We start from the raw sequence: 10,937 nt of genomic DNA, 5'->3' as shown, positions 1-10,937 counted from the left end.
GATGACAGAGATTATGCCTATCAGACTCTGAAGGAGTATGCCATGGATCAGCTGCTAGAGTGCATACAGATTGCTCATTTTCTAGTAAATCAGGGCATGGAGTTCTCTGAGGTGCAACCATTGATCCAGGCTTGTGCAGAGTTGGCTTCATCTAGTACCCCTGAAAGCAGGGATGACTTTTTAACGCCATTTAGTGCAGACCAAGTAGAGTCACTGGTATGGTTATTGGAGGATGATGCGGATTACTTCTTGGAGCATTATTCAGCATGTTCACAACAGGTGCTAGTGGATTGTATAAACGCAGTGCAGTCTTTGGTCAGACAGGCTTTGTGTAAGCTGAGCTTTGTTCAGCCAGTACTACAGTCATGGTCAGATTTGTTACACCCAGCCTCAGTCAGCTTGCAACAACCCAGTCCTGCTTTTAATCATTCCTCTGCTCAAAGCTCTCTTCCTCCATTTCCCACAGCACCCCCAGTGACAGCCCAGTATACCCTGCTATCTACCACATGTCAGTCCCCTGTTCCCACTCGCTGCACCTATCCTGCCTTTAACCCTGTAAACAAGTCCTCTGTAGAAGCTGCTCCCTCCGTTTACAGACCTGCGCTTACTTGCAGTGCTCCAGTAACTAAAACCAAGAAGAAGCGAAAATGCTTTCCAACCAGTACCATCCTGCCAGTATCCAAACCGTTCAGCCTGCGGTCTGAGAACCCGCCTTCTGTTACCCAGCCTGGTGCCCCGGTGCCCGCTGTTCAGCCTGATGCCCGGATGCCTGATGACCCAGTGTACGCTACCCAGCCTGATGATCCTACCCGTCCTGATGATCCTACCCGGCCTGATGATCCTGCCCATCCTACCCGGCCTGATGATCCTACCCGGCCTGATGATCCGATCCTGCTGGATGACCCGATCCTGCCGAATGACCCGATCCAGCCGGATGACCCGATCCAGCCTGGCACCCCGGTGCCCGCAGTCCAGCCTGGTGCCCCGGTGCCCGCGGTCCAGCCTGCCGCCCGGTGCCCGCGGTCCAACCTGACGCCCCGGTGCCCACGGTCCAGCCTGACCCCCCCTGGTGCCCACTGTCTTGTCTGTCCTATCTGATGACTCGGTGGCCACTGTCCTGCCAGATAACCCAGTGGCCGCTGTCCTGCCAGATGACCTGGTGGTCGCTGTCCTGCTAGATGACCCGGCGCCCACTGTCGTGCCAGATGACTCGGTGCCCGCTGTCGAGCTTGGTGACTCGGTGCCCGCTGTCGTGCCAGATGACTCGCTGCCTGCTGCCTCGCCTGATGGCCCGGTGCCCGCTGCCTCGCCTGATGGCCCGGTGCCCGCTACTCCGCCTGATGGCCCGGTGCCTGCTGCTCTGCCTGATGGCCCGGTGCCCGCTACTCCGCCTGATGGCCTGGTGCCCGCTACTCTGCCTGATGGCCCGGTGCCCGTTGCCTCGCCTGATTGCCCGGTGCCCGCTGCTCCGCCTGATGGCCCGGTGCCCACTCCTCTGCCTGATGTGCCTCTGCCTGCTGCCCAGCCTGATGTGCCTCTGCCCGCTGCCCAGCCTGATGTGCCTCTGCCCGCTGCCCAGACCGGTGTGCCTCGGCCTGCTGCCCAGCCCGATGTGCCTCTGCCCTCTGCCCAGCCCGATGTGCCTCTGCCTGCTGCCCAGCCCGATGTGCCATTACGGACTGTTTGGAGCGTCCTGAGGCTCCTTGAGGGGGGGGGGTACTGTCAGGAATGGACTCGCCAATGTTGGTGGGACTCACCTGCCTTGTGGGCTGCAGTACCAGGGCTGGCCAGCGGGTGCTCTCAGCAGCCAGAAGCTCACTCCTGCAATCAAACCATCACCTGAGGCTGATTGCAGGAGGTGTATTCAAGGAATGGCCAGGCCTGCAGTCAGGGCCTTGGTGTATTGTTCCCATGAGCCCCTGTACCTGCATCCTGTCTGCTTCCTGCCTGATCCTGACTCTGCTTGATCTCTGCCTGCACCGACCTCGGCTACTCCTGACCAATCTTCTGCCTACTCCTTGTACCTTGTCTGCCCGTTAGCTATCGACCCAACCCGCCTGACTACATTGTTCTCCATATTTATATATATATCAGTTAAGGTTTGGGTTTGTTGCACCTTGTTGTACGTATTTGTGTTAGTTTTGGGTTTGGTTTGTTGCACTGCGTTTATGTTTGTGTTGCCCTTAATAAATTATATTGTTTTACACGCTATACCTGAAGTCTGTGTTTCCCTGTGTCGGTCCACACACCTCTGGTCATACCCGGAGCCCTGACAGCATGTACTAGCTATTGGGATTTGAGCACAGGTATATCTTGTTTGTTGTATTGTGGGTCAGTAGCCAGACTTAAGCCTAGTAGCTCTCCCCCACTTTGTTTTTTTCCTCTATGTTAGCATTATGTTTACAGTAGCATTTGCGTAGGCAGAGCAGAGTAGGACTGGCCATAGAGGGATTACTTTGACGCAGTTGGCCAGCTTAAACATGTATTGCAATATGTGTGAACTAAATATCCCTTTACTGCAAAGTCTGCTAGAAAAGGTATATACCAGTGTGCAGAGGGTCCTTCAGAATTTCCACTTCTAAATACAGATGCAAGGCTTCTGTTTATAGAAGTGAAGATGGCGATTGGCAAGTGCAGCTCTGGTGCCCTGTGTGCACAGATGATTAGGGTGTGCCCAGGCACACCGGCACACCTTGTGCTCATGCCTATGCCAAAAAAGGTATCTGAATTTTTAATGAAGAGCTCAGTGGCCATGTAATGGCATTGTTAGTTCCCTCAGCTGCAACTTCTAGTGAGACACATATTGCATTTATCATATGCCTATAATTTTGACTAACTAGTATACATCTACCACATATGCAGTCAGAAAAGCATGAACATCATTTCTTGCTACACCAAGTTAAATGAGCGTTGACTGTGGTACAGTATGTGGGCTCTGAAGCTGCAATCTCTGTGTAGAGGGTCTAAAGTGAATACATTAGAAATGTAAATGTGGAAGGATAAATTATATATTTAAAGTATGTAAAGCCCAACTCTAGCCCAAAAATTTATAAAGAGGAATCTTTCCCAATGGGGTCAGAGATAGAAATAGAATCCCAAAAGAAATAGTAAAGTTAAATTTTTAATGAAAGCAATAAAAATATGTTATACTTACCTGCTTTTTGCAATGGCATTGCACAGAGCGGCCCCAACCCTCCTCTTCTGGGTTCCCTTGACGGCGCATTAAACTTCTCTTCTTGGTGTTCCACCATAGGAAGCCTCTTCCTATGAGGGCACACCTACGGGCTTACTCCAAAGCTGGTCTGTGTGCATATATTGACACACACAACGCTGCTCAACCCTGCTTCCCCCATTCTTTCCCCACAGGAATTGATTAACAGCAGCAGTAGCCAATGAGAAGAGAGAGAGAGGAGAAAGCGGCTATAGATTTGCGCAGCGCTGAATCGAGATCAGGCACAGGTAAGTATACAGGGGGATGAGTGAGCAATACAGGTAATGGGACATTTTTTACCTTAATGCAGGGAATGCATCAAGGTAAAAAATGGTCAGCCTTTAGAACCACCTCAACTCTCCCCTACTCTATCCCAAAATATAAAATAGAATAAAAAAAAAACTGGAGTCAAGCTTTAAACAAATATATATATTATATTGCCAAAAGTATTGGGACACCCCTCCAAATCATTGGATTCAAGTGTTCCAATCATCTCTGTGGCCACTGGTGTATAAAATCAAGCACCTAGGCATGCAGACTGCTTCTGCAAACATTTGTGAAAGAATGGGTTGCTCTCGGGAGCTCCATGAATTCAAGCGTGGTACCGTGATAGGTTGCCACCTGTGCAATAAGTCCATCCGAGAAATTTCCTTGCTACTAAATATTCCACGGTCAGCTGTTAGTGGTATTATATACAGTGGAAGCAAATGACAACCACAGCAGCTCAGCCATGAAGTGGTAGGCCACGTAAAATGACAGAGTGGACTAAGACTGGGATGCCATTAAATTTCTTGTGCGTGTAAAGGCAGGTGTCCCAATACTTTTGGCTATATAGTGCATTTATTATATTGCCAAAAGTATTGGGACAACACTCCAAACCATTGGATTCAGGTGTTCCAATCACCTCCATGGCCACAGGTATATAAAATCAAGCACCTAGGCATGCAGACTGTTTCTACAAACATTTGTGAAAGAATGGGTCGCTCTCAGGAGCTCAGTGAATACAAGCGTGGTACCTTGATAGGTTGCCACCTGTGCAATAAGTCCATCCGTGACATTTCTTAGCTACTAAATATTTCACAGTCAACTGTTAGAGGTATTGTAACAAAGTGGAAGCAACTGGGACCATCAGCAACTCAGTCACAAAGTAGTAAGCCACATAGTTGGGAATCGAACCCATGACCCATTTACTGCATGGCAGATGTGCTAACCACTAAGCCTCTGTGCCGTGTATATATATATATATATATACACATACATATATATATAAATATATACATACATATATATATATATATATATATATATAAATATATACATACATATATATATATATATATATATATATATATATATATATATATATGTATGTACCTGAGGAGCACCATATCCCCACCGGTTCCTAGATGACCACTAGTGCCCTACTGAGTACCATTTACATGCACATTTTTAGTGTGCGTCTGGTGAGTGCAAGCACACCTAATTTCTTCCTATCCACAAGGAGTCACGAGCACCTTTGTTTGAAGCTTGTAAAGGAGCTATTAATACCCGCACACACTATATATATTTAGAATATTTTGTGGACTAATATACGTTTATATTGTGCGTTTATTTCACTGAATTTCGTCTATATAGGATGACTCACTATTGTCACTTTATTGCGCTCCCTGTTAGCGCTTTTTCACTTATCACTTTATATTTTTATTTGATGTATTATCAATATTTTTAGCGCTGCAATTATGACATAGATGCTTTTAAGGATTTAGAGGTTTTTTCCTTTTGCAAGCTGCTTTACTGTATTGATTTTTTTATTTGAATTTAAATAGCGCTCACTTGAATATATATATATATATATATATATATATATATATATAATTTTTGATTTTTTTTTTACTGAAAGCAGAAGACCTATGAAAAAGTCACAGGCATCACAATATGTTTATATATGTATATGGGCAGCACAGTGGCTAAATGGTTAGCACTTCCACCTGGCAGCACTAGAGTCGCTAGTTCGAATCCCAACCCCGGCACCACCTGCCTGGAGTTTGCATGTTCTCCCTGTGACTGCATGGGTTTCCTCCGGGGAATCCAGTTTCCTCCTACACTCCAAAGACATGCTGGTAGATTAATTTGCTCCTGTCTAAATTGGCCCTAGTGTGTGTATGTATGAATGTGAGTTAGGGACTTTAGATTGTATGCTCCTTGAGGATTAGGGACTGATGTGAATGTACAATATATATGTAAAGTGCTGTGTAAATTGACAATGCTATACAAGTACCTGAAATAAATAAATAATATATACAGTGTGTGTGTATATATATATATATACACACACACATAATGGGTAGGCTATTCATGTATTCATTCATTGTATTGTTTATATACATATCATGACTACATATGAGCTTATTCCGTATGCTATAGAATCGCATGCAAAGTTCAGTTGCCAGCAGCCAAATTCATCCTTCACAATCCTATTTCAGTGAAATTGAATCCACAGACATCATCCTTGCTTTGTGCACTGCCATAATAATTAAGCCTGCCTATGAAACATTGGCACGCTGTATTAAACAGATATATAAGGCTTGTTGAGTACAATTCTGCAGGTGTTATTCTTTTATGCCACAAGATGGCAATCTGAAAGTGCAAATATTTTTCAAGCAGCAGTGTGAACCTAGCCTTTAGGAGAATCAATTAGAATGACCCCACCTATTTACTGTAAATATGAACCAAAGTACGTACAGGAAAGATAAGATCACCCTGAATGTACTGCTTTCTGAATATAGGAATGATTCTTCAAAAGATATATAGTAACATGTCTCAAGTTATTTGTTACTTGATCTGATTTTTGTGCTTTACCTGAACTGATAGATTACATTAGTTGTGATTATTGATAAAAAAAGACTGATATATAATGTACAGAATCCTAAAACTGGTGGTAATATGTTGTTGTTGAAAACGGTGAGTAAGCTGCTGTATCTCAGAACTTTAGTAGCATACACAAAATTATTATACTTCAAATATTAATGGGGCTGAGTGATGTCTAACATAATAGAATACAGCCATAATAAGGACTCTTGAGCTAAAAAATGTCTGTTTTACAGGTGTTTGACATTTTTTTCTGCCTGTAAATGCCCCTCCATGTTAGCCTATGGGGTTGATTTACTAAAACTGCAGAGTGCAAAATCCGGAGCAGCTGTGCATTGTAGCCAATCAGCTTCCAACTTCAGCTTGTTCAATTAAGCTTTGGCAAAAAACAAGAAGCTGATTGGTTTCTATGCAGAGCTGCACCAGATTTTGCACTTTCCAGTTTTAGTAAATCAACCCCTATGTGTCTATACACACAGGTGTTTACAGGAGTTTATAGGCAGGGGAGTTTAGAGGTGGGAAGAAAAAAACATAATTTGTGCATTCAAGAAAGGAACATTTTGGTAGAAAAAAATACCAAAATACGCCTAAATGCCTTAGGCCAGGTTCACATATATGTGGTTCGGTACATCACATGTGATTCGCACAGGAACCGCACCGCATTCCTGTGCAAGTCACATGCGAATTGTGTGGTGTGATTGGAGCCGTACATTTTGCATGGAACAAATCGCACCGCACCCGCACCAAAATGGTGCAGGACCCTTTTTTTGGTCCACAATAGAATCAGATTGTATGGGTAGTAACACCTACGTGATCTGATTCTGCACATCGCACCACGTTTTGGGGACCAATTTCGGGGGGATGTTAACATACACACCCGCAGCGGTTCGCATGAACGGGATGCAATTCTGATGCGGTGCGGAATTTGCACAGAAAATGCAGCAAATTCAGCATCGCATCAGTGTGAACCAAGGCTAAAAGTATTTACAAAAGCCCCAGTGTCCATGAAGTGAAACTACAGCCAAAATATTTCTTTGTTTTATTTTGGATGCAGCATATTTTAAATCTCTTGTCTGTTCCCCAATGTTTCCTTCACTTCTTGTGTGGTCTATTCAATATCTCTCAATTCTTGATAAACAGGCAAAAATTCATTCCATGTTTAGTCCTGTCACTACTTCCTGCCTGGTGGGCATCGGACGGACATTTTACGCCCAAACAGCACCTACATCCAATTGGATGCAGCATCTGTAGTGCATTTTGAAACACTGGTCTGAAAAAATAGATCAGGATTTCTAATTTTTTTTTTCTCTGCTGATTGCATGCTTTCTCTTTGGAAAATATGGCATCCAGTGGCTGTATTTCCCAATGGCACCCTCAATACCTCTTTCAGATTATTATTTATTTTAGGTACTTATATAGTGCTGTCAATTTTACGCAGCGCTTTATATGTCTATATTGTACATGCACATCAGTCCCCAACCCTCAAGGGGTGTACAATCTACAGTAAGGTCTCTAACTTACATCCATATACATACTGAGCTAATTTAATCAAGATCAAAATAACTTACCAGCATATCTTTGGAGAGTGGGAGGAAGCTGGAGTACCCAGAGGAAACCCACGCAGGCACAGAGAGAATATGCAAACTCCAGGCAGGTGGTGCAATGGCCGGGATTTGAAGCAACAACCCTAGTACTGCCAGGTGGACTTACTAACCATTAAGCCACTGTACTATCCACAGATTATGTTTCCTTTAAGAATTAGGAGAGTTTACGTGTTAAGGGTTAATTTTTGGAGTAATCTTGGGGGTTACATTTCAGTGTTAGGGTATAAGATAAAGTTTAAGAGTAAATGTTCAGAGTAAGCTCGGGGATTACATTTCAGTGTTAGGCGATAAGTGTTAAAGGTTAAATTTCAGGGTAAGCTTGGGGGTTACATTTCAGAGTTAGGGGATTCATTAAGAGCTAAGGATTACATTTCAGGGTAAGCTTGGGGGTTACATTTCAGAGTTAGGGGATTCATTAAGAGCTAAGGATTACATTTCAGGGTAAGCTTGGGGGTTACATTTCAGTGTTAGGGGATTCATTAAGAGTTAAGGATTAATTTTCAGGGTATGCCTGGGGGTTACATTTCAGTGTTAGGGGATTCATTAAGAGTTAAGGATTAATTTTCAGGGTATGCCTGGGGGTTACATTTCAGTGTTAGGGGATTCATTAAGAGTTAAGGATTAATTTTCAGGGTACACCTGGGGGTTACATTTCAGTGTTAGGGGATTCATTAAGAGTTAAGGATTAATTTTCAGGGTACGCCTGGGGGTTACATTTCAGTGTTAGGGGATTCATTAAGAGTTAAGGATTAATTTTCAGGGTACACCTGGGGGTTACATTTCAGGTTTAGGGGACATATTAAGTCTTAGGGATTCATTTTGGGGACTATACTTATCTTGTGGGTTGAACTGTAGTATTAGTAGTTAGGTTAAATAAAAAACTCCAATCAGCTTAAAAAATGAAATGTGGGTGCCCCTATCTATAGGATATGATACTATAATATGATATAATTGATATAATGTTATAACTAGTCTACAGTGATCTGCTAGAAAAGAGACTACCATATTTCATGGTCCAACTGAAGCTGGTCCTTCTTTTCACTTGCCCCATAAGTATTCCTCTTTATTATAGCCCACCGTAAGTAAAATAGCCTTAAATCCTGACCTATATATTACATTTTTTTTAAAGCTGAGTGCAAACCAGAATTCAGCTTTAACTGTTAAAGCGGAGTTCCAGGCGTTTGTGTTTATTAAAAGTCAGCAGCTACAAAAACTGTAGCTGCTGACTTTTAATAAGCACACACTTACCTGTCCCAGGGTCCAGCGATGTGCTCACCTGCGCCGTCCCTTCTCTCCTTCTTCTCTCCATGTTTTCAGGGTTAAAGTTAAGAAAAGGGACAGGTTACGTGTTAACAGTTTATTCCCACAGGATATCTTTGGGGTAATATATATGTCAGATTAGGCATTAAAGGGCTAATTTTAGGATATATGTCAAGTATATTTTTAAGGTTAAGGTTATAAGGAAGGACAGGTTAAAGTGATATTAAAGGCAATTTAAAAACAAGAAAACAAAATCAAATATATTATTCTTGGGCTGTGCAGTGGAATTACACAGAGCAGCCCTGGTTCTCCTCTTTTTGGGTTTCCTGCTGGCGCTCCTGGCCTTTCCCTTCTGCCTAGTGCCCCCAGAGCAAGTAGCTTGCTATGGGGGCCCCCAAGCAGGCTTGCTCCTGAGCTGCTGCTCTCCATGTCCCGCCCCTCTCTCTCCTCATTGGCTCACTGGCTGTGATTGACAGCAGTGGGGGCCAATGGCTCCTGGAAGTTAAAAAATCCTTCTGTGTGCAGCAGCCTCCCCAAGCCCTATCGCAATCTAGGGATGTACACAAGAGCCTTGGTATAGAATGTATGAAGGTAAAAAACCTTGAACTTTACATCCACTATAAGTGGTAAGAAATTATTCCCAAGAGATATCTTGGGAGTGATATTTACTTGTTCGTTTTAGCATTAACGAGTTTTAAGGAGAAGATTAAGTATGTTTTCAAGGTTAAATTCAAGTTAAGAGGAGGGACAGTCTAAGTGTTAAGAGTTTATTCCCATGGAATAATGGGGTATCTTTGGTGTAATATATATGTTAGATTTAGCATTAAATGGTTCATTTTAGGGAGCAGGTTAGGTCTATATTAAAAGATTAAAGCTATGGGGAGGGACAGGTTAAAGGTTAAGAGTTTAAGTGGGATATTTTGGGGGTGATATTTAGGTGTTTAGGGATATCTTGGGGACGATATTTAGGGATATCTTGGGGTTGTATTTAGGTTATGCATTATATGGTTCATTTTATTGAGCAAGTTAACTATATTTAGAAGTTACTGCTTTGTTTAAATGTTAGAGTGAAAATAAGTGCTAGGGTGAGGACTGGAATAATGAAAATTCAGGTTTGTACTTAGTGATAAAATATATATGTCCAAATACAATGGGATGATTAAAATGATGCAAACAAAAAAAGACACACACACACTGCATAATATAGGTATATATATATATATATATATATATATATATATATATATATATTAATGTTATGGAGAAGGACAGGCTAATACATATATATATGTATTATAGAATATCTAAATATCTATGTATCTATCTATCTATCTATCTATCTGTCTGTCTATATCTATCTATCTATCTATCTATCTACATATATAGATAGATAGATAGATAGATAGATAGATAGATAGATAGATATAGACAGACAGATAGATAGATAGATAGATAGATAGATAGATAGATAGATAGATAGATAGATGCATACATAGATATTATATATATACTGTATGATAGATAGATAGATAGATAGATAGATGCATACATAGATATTATATATATACTGTATGATATATATATATATATAGATAGATAGATAGATAGATAGATAGATAGATAGATAGATAGATGCATACATAGATATTATATATATACTGTATGATATATATATATATATAGATAGATAGATAGATAGATAGATAGATAGATAGATAGATAGATGCATACATAGATATTATATATATACTGTATGATAGATAGATAGATAGATAGATGCATACATAGATATTATGTATATACTGTATGATATATATATATATATATATATATGAAAGTTTAGAACCTGTTCCATTTTATTGCTGTCTTTGTTCCCCAGAGAGAAAAACTGACTAACCATCTTATGTTACAGGACAGAGGATAATTGAAATTATACTTAAAGCAGAGCTAGTATTTCCATTCTTCAGACACAAAATCCTGTTATTGTAAATGTT

The sequence above is a fragment of the Staurois parvus genome, unplaced genomic scaffold, assembly GCF_062004578.1.
Source record: "Staurois parvus isolate SC_StPar_1 unplaced genomic scaffold, SC_StPar_1.0 ptg001432l, whole genome shotgun sequence".
In the NCBI taxonomy this organism is placed as follows: domain Eukaryota; kingdom Metazoa; phylum Chordata; class Amphibia; order Anura; family Ranidae; genus Staurois; species Staurois parvus.
The sequence above is the reverse complement of the archived record's forward strand: the minus strand, read 5'-3'. Positions refer to the sequence as shown.